Raw genomic sequence first — 14381 nt, 5'->3', positions numbered from 1 at the left:
TCTACCATAAGTCAAAGCGTGAGCACAAACATGGAAGTTATACTTACTGGCAGCCTATAAGAGGGCCAGTTCCAAACTGTATGCAAACTGCCTCAAAGTTCTGCTCCAAAACATCATAAATGTATAAGTGCGGATGGTAAATGCTAATACCCTAATGCGTAATATAGGAATCCAACAAAAAATACCTGGTAATGAATCCAATATGGCTCAACACCTACCAATAAAAGAAACACGTATGAATTGAAGGACGATATCGAAAGTACAAAACACGGAAAATAAAAGATATCAATATCCAACTGACCTGAATGCAAACAAATCTGCCGCCACTCAATTATCAATTCTTGGCGATGCTGCAAAGTAAACGAAAGCAGCGTTTCCCTGCGAGCTCTTAAAATGGCGCCACAGCTGTGGCCGATCACGTGATAGGCAAAGAGCTAACTCCCGATCGCAAACTGTGATGGAAAAGGCCGGCATCCCTAAGGTTTGATGTGTTTAAACACTCCAGGCAGGCGCTTTAGACTTTACAGTATGGGAGGTAGAGAACAGTGATTCTGGGCAGCGGAGATCATTTCAGAAGTCAAGGGGACCCAGAGCGCGCCTGACAACAACCCTGTGGTGTGAGTGGGAGGCACACGGGGATCATGCGACTCGGCACTGCCGGGCCCGGGGCCCTGTGTCAGACTTGATTTCAGTGAAATTATTTCACTACACTGAAATAAATCAAGTCTGACACAGCAGGCAGTGCCGAGTCGTGACTCGTGTCGCATTTGCATCCCCGATTCCCTGTGCCTCCCACTCACACCACTACGCGCTACTGTACTCTCTCTGAGGCTGATAAAAAGGAACTACTACCGCCACAGCACAGCAGGCCTCAAAGGGCGTCTACACCGCTGCGCGCTACCGCCAGGGTACGCAAACTCGCAAAGTGCTCTAAGGCTGAAAAAAAGCCTACTACCGCCACGGCACAGCAGGCCTCAAAGAACGGCTTGAACTGCAGAAAGAAGAAACAACGTTTTATGCACAACGCAACCAGACACCACCAGGCCTGTGTACTACCACGCCACCATGGCAGGCCCTCATCGTCATCAATCGAAAAAAACCAGTGCCCCTATAATTAAGAGGTTGTTGTGAGGGACGGGTGGGTCGCACTCGCTTTCCTTAGTGTCCTCCTGTCCTCGACCTCAATGTTCTCCAGCCGGGCTTCAGGAGGAGGACTGCAGTGCAGAGTGAACTAGTCTAGAGTTTCAGAGACAGCGTGGCAAGCACGCAGGCAGGCACAAGTTAAACTGAACTAGAAAATACTGGATTTGGTCTTTGACTCCTCCCCAGATCCCAGCAACCAATCACTTGCAGAACAACAAGCAAGTTGCAACTGTTGCTGGGTCTGGTGGAAGAGGTAAAGGCCACTGCCACACCCCCACACATCTCTAAACCTGCCGTACAGCCCTGCCCACAGCCATTGGAATTAATGGAGGGACTCCAACTCCTCCCTGGGCAAGCTAATGACGCCCAAAATCAGGATGTTGTTCTGGCAGTGAGACACAGGCTGCACCCACCACTGTGTCGTCACTGCCCTGCTTTCTGGCTCCAGATCGAAGGAATCTTCGCCCAGCCAAAAGCATGCACAGAGCAAGGGCCATCCTCCCCCACCCCCCTAAAGAAAACCACAGATTTGCACATGTTTGTCAGGACTCACGAGCAGCCAGCAGAACAATTTGTTTCTAAACTGCTCAGTGCCCATTAGGCATTTATTTGGTCCCCCAGGGTGGGAGGGCGACGCCCATTTCGCCCGTTTACACCAGCCACCCCTGGTGTGTGGTCTTTATTTGCCGATGCTGCTTAAAAGCTTACATTTTATAAATTACTGTTACTCGTTAAATATTATTGTTCCAATATAAAGAGTGGAAACCAAGCTTTGCCACTTTAACATATTTGTGTTTATTTCATATTTTTTTAACCGTGTTAACCACTTGGTGTGGTTTTATTTATTTGTTAATGTCAAATTAAAGTTTACATTTTATACTTCACTTTTCTTTTGTACATTACGAACCTCATTTATGAGGCCCCTTGCGCTGCCGCAATGTCTCTTTTTGTGATGTTCCGTGGTGCAGGATTTTTATTTACAAGGCAGCACTAAGCCATTTTTTTGGGCTTAATGCTGCCTCGTAAATATGTTCCCCTTTAACGCAGTTTTCTGCGTGCAATGTGTGTTGCTGGGGGCGGTCCCGGCAACATCCATGGCTTTTTGACACTGCCCCAGATTTACGAGAAATCGGTAATCTGAAGCAGCAACAAAAATTTACAGAGGTACAACGCGGAGAAATCTCTTTATTTCGCCTCATGTTTCTTTTTTCTATGCATATTGCCTTCTGCAGCACACAGGGAAAGAGGAAAACGTCTCTTGTAATTGCCCGCAATGCAGGCACCAGTGCACCATGGTGCAACAGTTCTTGCATTGGCGCACAGCAGCTTATTGTGTGCCGGTGCATGGGGAAAGGACAGGAATGCGCCGTATCTGCTGATAGATACGGTACATTTGTGCCCTTTTCTTTTGCTGTAGGGCAGGGCAGCAGGAAGGCCTACTGTTCTGCCCTACAGCAAAACCTCATAAATGAGGCCCTAAATGCAAACTACTTTCTTCACTGATTTCAATTATTTTTCTTGTAATGCTTTACATTTATATGTTTTATTATTTATGTTTCAATTTAAAAATTAAACTTATTGTGTTAACTCCTATTTCTCTATTGTAAATTTTGAAACACTTTATAAACCATATCTGTCTTTTTCAGTATATCTTTGCTTTCCACCCAAAATCTTGTCGTAAGGGTTTGTATGTTTTGCACCTCAATTTCTGTTATGTGGACTTTCTGTTATGTGGACTTTCTGTCAGTGTACATTTATAGTATATAAATGCTATATTTTGCAAAATAAACACAGTTTGCTGAAATATAATTTCTGTTTGTCTGGCTAATCTTAAAAAAAAAATCAAGGATGAACTGCAATCCTGGGATGGATCTCTTTCGCCATCTAATTTTCAAACCACAGGCGTCACAGTAACAGATTCAAAATTTTGAAGTTTGAGGTTTGTTTAGCCTAGCGCTGCCTGTGAGCGGTGGCCATTTTGGAATGGGATGGCAATTACATACAACTTTTAAGGGTTGGGAGTGCATGGCATTAATAAATAGTACGTTGAAAAGAGCGTCACCCCAGGGGAAATGTACCCCATCACGTCGGCGTGATGACGTCAGTTTCACCAATTTTTTCCGTGCCACCGAGGCAAAACAGGCTGACTGACCATAGAGACAGTGCATACATAGTACACAGTATTCACACAAATACACACAGTGTAAAGTGAAAAAGGAAAGCAAACATTTCCTATAAGCTCACATTTCAAATAAGTCAACCATGGACAAATAGAGGTAATAAAATCTTGAGTACACAAAAACATCAAATAACCAACACCTCATCTTTTAAGGTATAAAAGGGTGGACAACGGGGAGGTGGGTTGGTCAGTGAGGAATCCATAGGCAGATGCTGTATCCACCAGAAAAAGTGTTAACGAAGGTAAGTAACTTGTTCTTCTGATGGATACATCTGCCTTTGGATTCCTCACCTTATGAATAGAATCCCACAGCAGTGCCACTCTCGGAGGAGGGTGTCCACCCTTCTATACCAAAAAGTCCTGTAAAACAAAGCGCGCAAAATGGCCGTCCCTCCTCACCTCGGAATCCAAGCAGTAATGCTTCGCGAAAGTGTGGAGGGAGGCCCAAGTTGCGGCTTTATAGATGTCCAATACAGGAACACCCCTGGACAAGGCAGAAGTAGACAACATAGCCCTGGTGGAATGAGCTCTAATGCCTACAGGTGGCTCCTTACTGGCCAGAGAGTAGCAAATCTTGATGCACAAAATGATCCACCTGGATAAAGTGCGCTTGTGCACTGCTTTGCCCTTCATACGACCAGCATATCCAACAAAAAGCTGATCTTGCCGGAGGTCTTTTGTTCTACCCAAATAGAAGCTAATCGCCCTCTTTGGATCCAAATGATGAAGTCTCTACTCCTCCTTGGAAGGGTGAGGGGGAGGATAGAAAGTAGGGAGGGTAATCGACTGTCCTAGATGGAAGGGAGTTTACCCTTTAGGCAGAAAAGCAGCCCTGGTCCTGAATACCATCCTTTCAGCATGTATGGTCAGAAAAGGAGGCTTTGAACTCAAAGCCTGGAGCTCACTCACCCTCATAGCCGAAGTAATAGCCACTAGAAAGACCGTTTTAAATGTCAGTAGTCTCAATGGACAACTATGCATAGGTTCAAACGTAGAACCCATTAAAAAAGTCAACACCAGATTTAAATCCCACTGGGGCATAATAAAAGGAGTGGGCGGAAACATGTTAGTAAGCCCCTTAATGAACCTTAAGACTATTGGAGACTTAAAAAGAGAGGGCTGGTCGGGCAAACATCAGAAAGATGCGCTTTCAGAGGATCAATAGATTTCTCTCCACACCATCTAACAAATTTCGACCACCTGTAGGAGTAGTTAGATTTGGTGGAGTGTCGCCTGGCCGATAAAATAACATCCACCACGTCAGGCAGGAGAGAAAAAGAATTCAGGTTGCCCCGTTCTGGAGGTGGGGGTGTAGAACCTGCCCCTCCTTCTGAGAGAGGAGGTCTGCCCTGAGAGGGAGACGGAGCAGAGGGTGTGACGAGAGGTGAAGAAGGTCCGTGTACCACACCCTTCTTGGCCAGTCGGGCCTGATCAATATAACTTGGGCCTGGTCTTGGCGAATCTTCCTCAGAACCCGAGGAATCTGTCAGATGCCCCACAAGACTTACCTCTGCTTGTGAAGCAATTCCGCAGAGACGACAAGAGCACCCGCCCCTGTACCCACCTGACCCTTGTGGAATATGGACCCAACAGGGAGGAGATGGACGCAGGGATAGGAGCCAAAGGAACGTAGAGACTAGGGAAGTGGATGGACCTTGCAGGATACACGGGGGTAACTGGAAAACAGAAAAAGGACCAGATTGGTATATAATCCCACTATAGTCTTTACAAGACCCTTAAAAACACACACAGAAGCTTTCCTGCCAGGAACTCACCAGTGCTGCTGTAGACCATAACGCTTAGCCATCAGAGCAGCATCCCAGAATGACTCAACATGTGAGGCGCTCCTGCGCGGTTCATTCCAAGAAGAACTAAAGAAAAGCGCTCCTGCGCAATGTATCACCAACGCATCTCTTAGTCACCCATGAGTGGGGAGATAAAGGAAATGAAACTGTGGCTCTAGCTCCGTGGAGCTCACTCTAGCGCTCCTGCGCAATAGGGAAACTAGCGACTGTACACCAAAACCAAAGAAGGCACCTTTTGTGCAGGAGAACCCTTCACCCGTCCAGAGACGCGGGCAAGGCAAGAGTCGTAGTAGGCAAACTACGAATGTCACGGAAATGCGCACCTGCGCGGTAGTCTCTACTTGTAACCACAAGCGCTCCTGCGCGGATACAACAAAAAGGCCAGCAAGGCGCTCCTGCGCGGATACAACCAAAAGGCAAGCAAGGCGCTCCTGCGTGGATACAACAAAAAGGCAAGCAAGGCGCTCCTGCGCTGATACCTTAGTCAAACGAGAATCAATAGCGCTCCTGCGCGGATAGCAACAAACAAAGTCGGGAATCAGAGAGTCTGGTTCTGGAAACGGCCTCCACGTCTTCAGGGAATCGGGAAAGATTCGAAGCACCCAGCCGGCGGGAAACGCGCTGTTTAAGCGTCTCCCCCGGAAGTGCTTCAGAGACCTGTTGACCGCTGCAAAGACTAGACCGGGCTCTGTCTGTATCCGGAAGTGAGTATTCCGGCTTCCTTGTGTGTGACTTTGCGGGAGAGCGGGGAGCGGCAAGCGAAACTTGACAGTACCCCCACCCAAAACAGGCCCTCCCCCCCACAGCCCGGAAGTCAGAAAGGGGAGGCAGGGCGAGGGCTCAGAGGGTGACTCAGATGAAAAGCACGGACCAGAACGGGAGCATGGCGCACATGAGACAAGGGCTCCCAAGACCGCTCGTCTGGACCGTACCCCTTCCAATCCACCAGCTTGCCCCGAACACGACGAGACCCCAGGATGGCCCTGACCTCATACTCAACATGGTCCTCCACCACCACCGGAGAAGGAGGAGAGGGGACAGCGCAGCCAGAACGGACCGCCTGCAGAAGGGAGACGTGGAAGACAGGGTGGATCCGCATCTGCGGAGGAAGCGAGAGTCTCATGGCCACAGGGTTGACCACCTTCTCAATGACAAAGGGACCCACAAAACGAGGCAACAGTTTCTTGTGACCATGCACATTGAGGTGCCAAATGGAAAGCCACACTCTGTCACCCACACGGTAATCAGGCTCTTTCTGTCTATGGGCGTCAGCATGTGCCTTGTAGGTGTCCTTAGCTTTGGCCAATTCGAAACGTGCCTGCTGCCAGAGCCGACACAGGGATTCATGATAGGAACGGACCGTAGGCAACTGGCTGTTCTGGGGCGCCTCCCAGGCAGAGGTGCGAGGGTGACGGCCATGGAGACAGAAGAAGGGGGACATCCCAATGGCCGAATGCACACTGTTGTTGTACGCTTATTCCGCCAACCATATCACTTCAGACCATTCCCTCTCGACCATCAATAGTAAACAACGGAGATACTGTTCCATGGTGTGGTTCGTTCTTTCGGCCTGCCCGTCGGTCTGGGGGTGGTAAGTGGAGGATAAGCGCACGTCCATCTCGAGTATCCTGCATACTTCCTTCCAGAATCGGGACACGAACTGCGATCCCCGGTCCGTTATGACCACCGATGGTATACAATGTAGACGAACCACTTCGTGCACGAAGACCAAGGCCAGATCCGCCGCAGTGGGCAATTTCAACAAGGGTACGAAGTGAGCCATCTTGGAGAGGTGGTCAACTATGGTGAGAACCGTGGTGTGGCCGGTCTTGGTAGGCGGAAGATCAACCACAAAATCCATAGAGATGGTGTGCCAGGGATAAGGAGGCACAGGGATGGGATGCAACAGACCAACCGAAGGCTCAGACCTGTTCTTGTCCAGCAGACAAACGGCACAGTTTGCCACGTGGTTTCTTGTGTCGGACGCCAGCGTTGGCCACCAATACTGTCTTTGCACTAGCTCGAGCGTTTTGTGATAGCCAGGGTGGCCGGAGAGGACATGATCATGGCACATGCGAACTGCTTTTTGTTGACTGGGCACCCCAGGTAGGTACAACCGCTCACCTTTAAACAGCAACCCGTCCACACAAGACACACCTTCTTTTGCTTCTGCCAGGACTACCGGATCGGACTGCTTAGTCTCTTGTTCCACCATAGTCAGGAAATCCGAGGATGATATAACACCCTGGAAGTGTCTTTCCGATATTATGGGAAACGGCTCGGCGTTTTCGGCATCTTCGTCGGATTCGTCCAGTCGTGAAAGGGCATCTGCTTTGGCGTTGTCCTTTCCAGGTCGGAACGTGATCACAAAGTTGTATTCGTTGAAGAAAAGGGTCCATCGCAGCTGTCTGGCTGTGAGGGCACGTGCTGAACGTAGGAACTGGAGGTTCCGGTGGTCTGTGTAAATGGTCACCGTGTGTTTGGCGTCTTTTAGGAAGTGGCGCCATTCCTCGAAGGCTGTCTTGATTGCAAGGAGCTCTCGGTCGGACACAGTGTAGTTGCGTTCCGCTGGTTGTAGTTTCTTGGAGTAGAAAGCCACCGGATGCAATTGGCCTGTGCTGGTACTTCGTTGGGATAACACGCCCCCTATGGCGTCCTTAGAGGCGTCTGCTTCGACTATGAAGGGCTGCTCGGTGTCTGGATGCACCAAAACTGGAGCGATGGTAAAGCGCCTTTTTAGTTCCTGGAAAGCGCTGTCTGCTTTCAGATCCCATCCGAAACGCACCCCTTTGCGCAGCAGGCGTGTGATAGGAGCTACCATCTCGGAGAAACCTGTGATGAATCTACGATAGTAGTTGGCAAAACCGAGGAACCGTTGGACCCCCTTTATGGAGTCCCGAGAAGGCCAAGACAAGATGGCTTCCACCTTCTTGTTGTCCATTTGGATGCCTGCTGGTGTGATGATATGCCCCAGGAACTCGACAGAGGTGACGTGGAAGACGCTTTTCTCCAGTTTGACATACAAACGATGCTTTCCTAGCTGTTGAAGGATGGAACGCACGTGCTGCACGTGTTCGGTGATGGTCCGAGAGTAAATCAGAATATCGTCTATATAGACAATACAAAAGACGTCTATATAGTCCCTCAGTGCTTCGTCGATGAAATACTGGAACGCTGCGGGGGCGTTGCAGAGTCCAAAAGGCATGACCTGGTATTCGAAAAGACCAAACTTCGTCCGGAAGGCGGTCTTCCATTCGTCACCCTTCCGAACTCTGACTAGATGGTAAGCACCCCGCAGGTCGAGCTTGGTGTACACTGTGGCGTTTTTCACTTGCTCCAGAAGGTTGGAGATCAAAGGGAGCGGGTACCGTTTTTTTATGGTGATGGCGTTCCTCGCCCGAAAGTCAATACAGGTCCTCAGATCGCTTTCCTTCTTCGACACGAAGAAAAGAGGAGAGGAAACCGGAGACCTGGAATGGCGAATAAAACCATTGTCCAGATACTCGTCCAGATAAAATCGAAGGTGGATATTCTCTTTTTCCGTGAGAGAATAAATCCGGCTGCATGGCAACGTGGATCCAGGGATCAGATCGATTCGGCAGTCAAACGACCGGTGTGGTGGCAAGGTATTGGCTCCTTTCTTGTCGAACACTACCGCCAGGTCCTGATATTCCTCCGGTACGGCAGCTTGGGAAACCACCCAAATGCCATCCACTGGCAGTGAACGTGCCTGTACGGAGCGATCCCCCAGGAGGTCGTCCTTCGTATAACATGTTCCACAGCAGTGTTCTGAATCCAGATGTATAATTCTGGTCGCCCAATCAATGCGGGGATTATGCTTCACCAACCATGGCAACCCCAATATAACCTTGAATTGAGGGGCGTCAATAACATCAAAGCTGATAGCCTCAGCGTGGTGGTTAACAAAGGACATGGTCATGTTCTCAGTTTGATGCCTGATAGGGCCTGAAGTCAAGTCCGTCCCATCCACCGCCTTGACCGTCTCAGGTTGTGCTTTAGGCACGGTGTTCATGCCTAAGGCACGCGAAAAGCCGGTGTCGATGAAACAGCCTGTCGCCCCGGAATCCAACATGGTGGTCACCAACCAGGTTCTGCCCTCATGGTTCTGTAAGGAAACCTCCACCCCTACGCGATGACCGCCGTCGAAAGCTGCAGGGATCGCTGAGGAGTGATACGAAGAACCCAGAGGACGGATCCCCTTGTCTACTGGGTTGTATCGTTTCCCGTCTGATCGCCTTTGGTGATGGGTAAAGCAAACGGCCTTCTACCCCTAGGTTTAGGGAGCTTCGCCGGACATTCTCTGACGAAGTGTCCGCTTTTCCCACAATACAGACATAGGTTCTGCTTCCTCCTCTTCTCTCTTTCTTGACTGGTGAAGGGCCCCCTAATGCTCCCGATCTGCATGGGTCCCTGAGCCTCGCTCTGGGTAGCGGATTCATCTTTGGTCTTTGACGCCTTTGTCCCCAAATGACAAGAAACGGTTGTCACCGCTCTTCCCTTTTTCGGATCGTCTTTCCTGTAGTCGGAAGTTCATTTTCACCACCAAGTCGATGAAAGGTCCAATTTCGTCAGGCGGGTTAGGTAACTGCGAGATGAGATCCTTCAGGTCATCACGCAATCCTCGATAGAATACCGACACCTTTTTGTCCTCGGGCCATTGGGCCTCTATAACGAGCCTGCTGAACTGGGTGATGTAATGAAGCAGGTCTTGGCTGCCTTGTTTGAGGTTGAGCAACTCGTTGTCTGCGGCCTGCACAAAGGTGTGACGAGCAAACATACGCCGCATGGCCTCCTTGAATGTCAGCAAATGGTGGAGCATGGGGTCGTCATTCTCTACCAAGGCAAAGGACCATTGAGCGGCCTCCCCGCCCATGTACGAAAGAATGTATGCAACTTTGGCTGCATCATCGGGAAAAGCCGTATTTCTGGCCATGAAATGCAGGTGGCATTGATGAATGAAAATGCCGTACTTGGTGCTGTCGCCGTAGAAGCGTTCGGGTGGTGCCAGCTTAACAGGATGGGGTGTGACCACTTGTATGGCGGTATTCGGATTGGTGGCAGCAGAGGACCCCCAAAGGTAAATGTAGGCTGCCTCAATATACCTTCTTGCAGGACTCTGGGGCTAGGAGTGGTTCTCCAGGGACTGGTAACCCCGGATGCCATTTGGCCCTGTAGGGCAGTGATATCATGGCGTAAATTGAGGTTCTCGGCTTGCATAGCAGCCAACATTACTGCAATGTCCTGTAATGTAACCTCTGGGTCACCCATGTCATCTGGGTGGAATAGTTATCGTGGGCTTCGAATTCTGTCAGATGCCCCACAAGACTTACCCCTGCTTGTGAAGCAATTCCGCAGAGACTACAAGAGCACCCGCCCCTGTACCCACCTGACCCTTGTGGAATATGGACCCAACAGGGAGGAGATGGACGCAGGGATAGGAGCCAAAGGAACGTAGAGTCTAGGGAAGTGGATGGACCTTGCAGGATACACGGGGGTAACTGGAAAACAGAAAAAGGACCAGATTGGTATATAATCCCACTATAGTCTTTACAAGACCCTTAAAAACACACACAGAAGCTTTCCTGCCAGGAACTCACCAGTGCTGCTGTGGACCATAACGCTTAGCCATCAGAGCAGCATCCCAGAATGACTCTCCACGTGAGGCGCTCCTGCGCGGTTCATTCCAAGAAGAACTAAAGAAAAGCGCTCCTGCGCAATGTATCACCAACGCATCTCTTAGTCACCCATGAGTGGGGAGATAAAGGAAATGAAACTGTGGCTCTAGCTCCGTGGAGCTCACTCTAGCGCTCCTGCGCAATAGGGAAACTAGCGACTGTACACCAAAACCAAAGAAGGCACCTTTTGTGCAGGAGAACCCTTCACCCGTCCAGAGACGCGGGCAAGGCAAGAGTCGTAGTAGGCAAACTACGAATGTCATGGAAATGCGCACCTGCGCGGTAGTCTCTACTTGTAACCACAAGCGCTCTTGCGTGGATACAACAAAAAGGCCAGCAAGGCGCTCCTGCGCGGGTACAACAAAAAGGCAAGCAAGGCGTTCCTGCGTGGATACAACAAAAAGGCAAGCAAGGCGCTCCTGCGCTGATACCTTAGTCAAACGAGAATCAATAGCGCTCCTGCGCGGATAGCAACAAACAAAGTCGGGAATCAGAGAGTCTGGTTCTGGAAACGGCCTCCACGTCTTCAGGGAATCGGGAAAGATTCGAAGCACCCAGCCGGCGGGAAACGCGCTGTTTAAGCGTCTCCCCCAGAAGTGCTTCAGAGACCTGTTGACCGCTGCAAAGACTAGACCGGGCTCTGTCTGTATCCGGAAGTGAGTATTCTGGCTTCCTTGTGTGTGTCTTTACGGGAGAGCGGGGAGCCGCAAGCGCCGCGAAACCCGACAGAATCAAGGGTATGGGAGGAAACGCGTAAAGGAGTTGTGAGCTCCAATTCAACTGAAACGCGTCCCCCAACGCTCCCTGCGACGGAAACTGGAGACTGCACAATGAAAGGCAGTGCGCGTTCGAGAGTGGCAAGCAGGTCTACCCGAGGAGTCCTCTACATCCGGGAGATGTGTCGAACTATCTCTGGATGAAGCCTCCACTCGTGGTAGCGGAAAACTGTCGACTGAGACTGTCCGCACGCACGTTCAACACCCCGGCCAGATTATTTGCCATCAAGCAAATCCGATGGTCCTGAGCCCAGGACCAGAGCTGCAACACCTCTCTGCAGAGACGGTACGACCCTACTCTTCCCTGCTTGTTGACATACCACATCGCGGCAGTGTTGTCCGTCAGGACTTGAACCGACTGACGGCGAATGGAAGGGAGAAAGGCCTTGAGCGCCAAACCTATGGCCCGCAATTCCAGAAGATTGATATGAGACAATCTTTCTTCTGGAGACCAAAGACCTTTGATCTCCAGATCCCCCAGATGAGCACCTCACCCTAGGGTAGAGGCATCGGTTATCACTGTGGTCACAGATGGAGGAAGATGAAAGGGCTTTCCTTGAATCAGATTGACCTCTACGCTCCACCAAGACAGATCCGCTGCAGCTTCTCTGGAGATCCTGACTGACTCCCCGAGATCTCCGTTGTGTTGATACCACTGCCTGCGGAGGCACCACTGGAGTGCCCTCATGTGCCAGCATGCATGGTTGACCAACAGAATGCAGGAAGCGAACAGACCTAGCAGGCGAAGGACCTTCAGAACTGGAACAACCACTCCATTGAAAAACAAGGGAATAATTTCCTGAATGTCAAGAATCCTTTGCGGAGGAGGGAATGCTCGACACACAGTGGTATCCAATACTACCCCTGTGAACAGGTTGCGCTGAGAGGGCACCAGGTAAGACTTGGGTACATTTATCGAAAAACCCAATTTGTACAACAGCTGGGTTGTAACTTGCAGATGATGAAGCACCATCTCTGGCGACCCCGTCTTCAGAAGCCAGTCGTCCAGGTAGGGGAAAACAGGAATCCCCGAACTCCTGAGATGGGCAGCCATCACTGCCATCACCTTGGTGAAGGCTCGAGGAGCGGTAGTAAGACCAAACGGAAGGACCTCAAACTGGTAGTACTGCGACCCAACCGTAAAACGGAGATACTTCCTGTGCGACTTCAGGATTGGGATATGGAAATACGCATCTTGCAAATCGATGGACACCATCCAGTCCTCCTGTTGCAGCGCCTGAAGAACCTGCGCTAGGGTGAGCATCTTGAATCTCTCCTGCTTGAGAAACAGATTCAAGATTCTGAGGTCCAGGATAGGACGCAACCTGCCATCCTTCTTGGGGATGAGGAAATACCGGGAGTAGCACCCCTGACCCCTTTCCTGCTCGGGAACCACCTGTATCGGACCCTTTTGTACCAGAGTAAGAACCTCCTTCTGAAGGAGAAGCAAATGGTCCTCCGTGCAAAACCCCTGGCAAGGAGGGTAAGGAGGAGGGAATTCCCTGAAGGGAAGGGCGTACCCATTTTCCAAAAGATCTAAAACCCAAAGGTCTGAAGTGATTAACTGGGTAAGCCGACCTCCCACAGGACCCACATGATCCAGGATGGCGGATCTAGGGCTGCTTTCCTGCATTACCAGGAGGGGCTGGGGAGGTAGAGGAGGAGGAGGAAGAGGGATTACGTCCGGTTCCACGAAGGCGACCTCTGCCTTTGCCCCTGTAGCTCTTATACAAGGGTTTCTGCTGCTGTTGCTGCTGAGGCTGTCTGGACCCACGAAAGGAAGAGCTCCCAAAGCCACGGTATCTTTTATATCCGTAGCCTCTTGAATGAGTCTGCAGACCCAAAGACCTCGCTGTTGCCTTACTGTCCTTAAAGCTCTGCAGGGCAGAGTCCGCCTTTTCACCAAAAAGCTTGGAACCATCAAATGGTAAATCAATAAGAGCAGCCTGCACATCAGGAGAGAATCCAGAAGATTTTAACCATGCATGCCTCTTTGACGCAATAGACAAGCCCATAACTCTGGCAACAGAGTCCTCAGTGTCCAGACCAGACTGGATAACTTGGCGAGCAGCCGCTTGAACATCCACCAACACCTAATTAGATTACCCTTGTGCTCCTCAGACAACTTAGGAAGAATCTGTTTCGCAGAGTCCATTAAAGCATGAATGTACCTGCCCAAGAGACAAGTGGCGTTGGTAGATTTTAGCGCCATACTGGCCGACGAAAAGACTTTATTTGCAGATTGCTCCGACTTCTTAGAATCTCTATCTGCAGGAGCCTGCGAAAACGCCCCTGATGACTGCTTCGAGCAAGAAGCCTGCACCACCAGACTTTCAGGAGAGGGGTGAGAGGAAAGAAAAACCGGATCTCCAGGAGCAGGCCTATACCTTCTTGAGACTGTCCTTGAAACTGCAGGAGCTGAAAGAGGATTGCGCCACACCTCTAGTATTGGCTCAGTCAGGGCATCATTAAATGGTAAAAGCGGCTCAACAACCGAAGATGGAGAGTGAAGAACTTCAGTGAGAAGATTAGGTTTATACTCAGCTACAGGAAGCTGTAAGTCCAAAAGTTCTGCATCCTTCCTAATAACCGTATGGTATGGAGCAATATCTTTAGAGGGGGAAGCCTTTTGAGAGACAAAGGCCCACTCAGGGGAGGTGTCAAGGCCACTTGCCTTACACAAGTCCTCAAAAACATCCTCCGTATCATAACCTCTCCTTCCTCCCTCTCTTCAGCCTGGTACTGCTCCTCTTCCACTAACCTCTGTGCTTCTCTCCTTGAA

At 50.2% G+C, this 14381-nt stretch overlaps 1 protein-coding gene across 1 annotated transcript in view; it reads right to left on the bottom strand.

Annotated features, from left to right (window-relative positions):
* The window catches only part of NDUFA12 (NADH:ubiquinone oxidoreductase subunit A12), a 278754-nt gene that overhangs the window by 56490 nt on the left and 207883 nt on the right, over positions 1-14381 (bottom strand). The window lies entirely within an intron of this gene.

Source organism: Triturus cristatus, chromosome 4_1 (assembly GCF_964204655.1).
Source record: "Triturus cristatus chromosome 4_1, aTriCri1.1, whole genome shotgun sequence".
NCBI lineage: Eukaryota > Metazoa > Chordata > Amphibia > Caudata > Salamandridae > Triturus > Triturus cristatus.
This window is presented reverse-complemented; position numbering and strand designations above follow the sequence as displayed.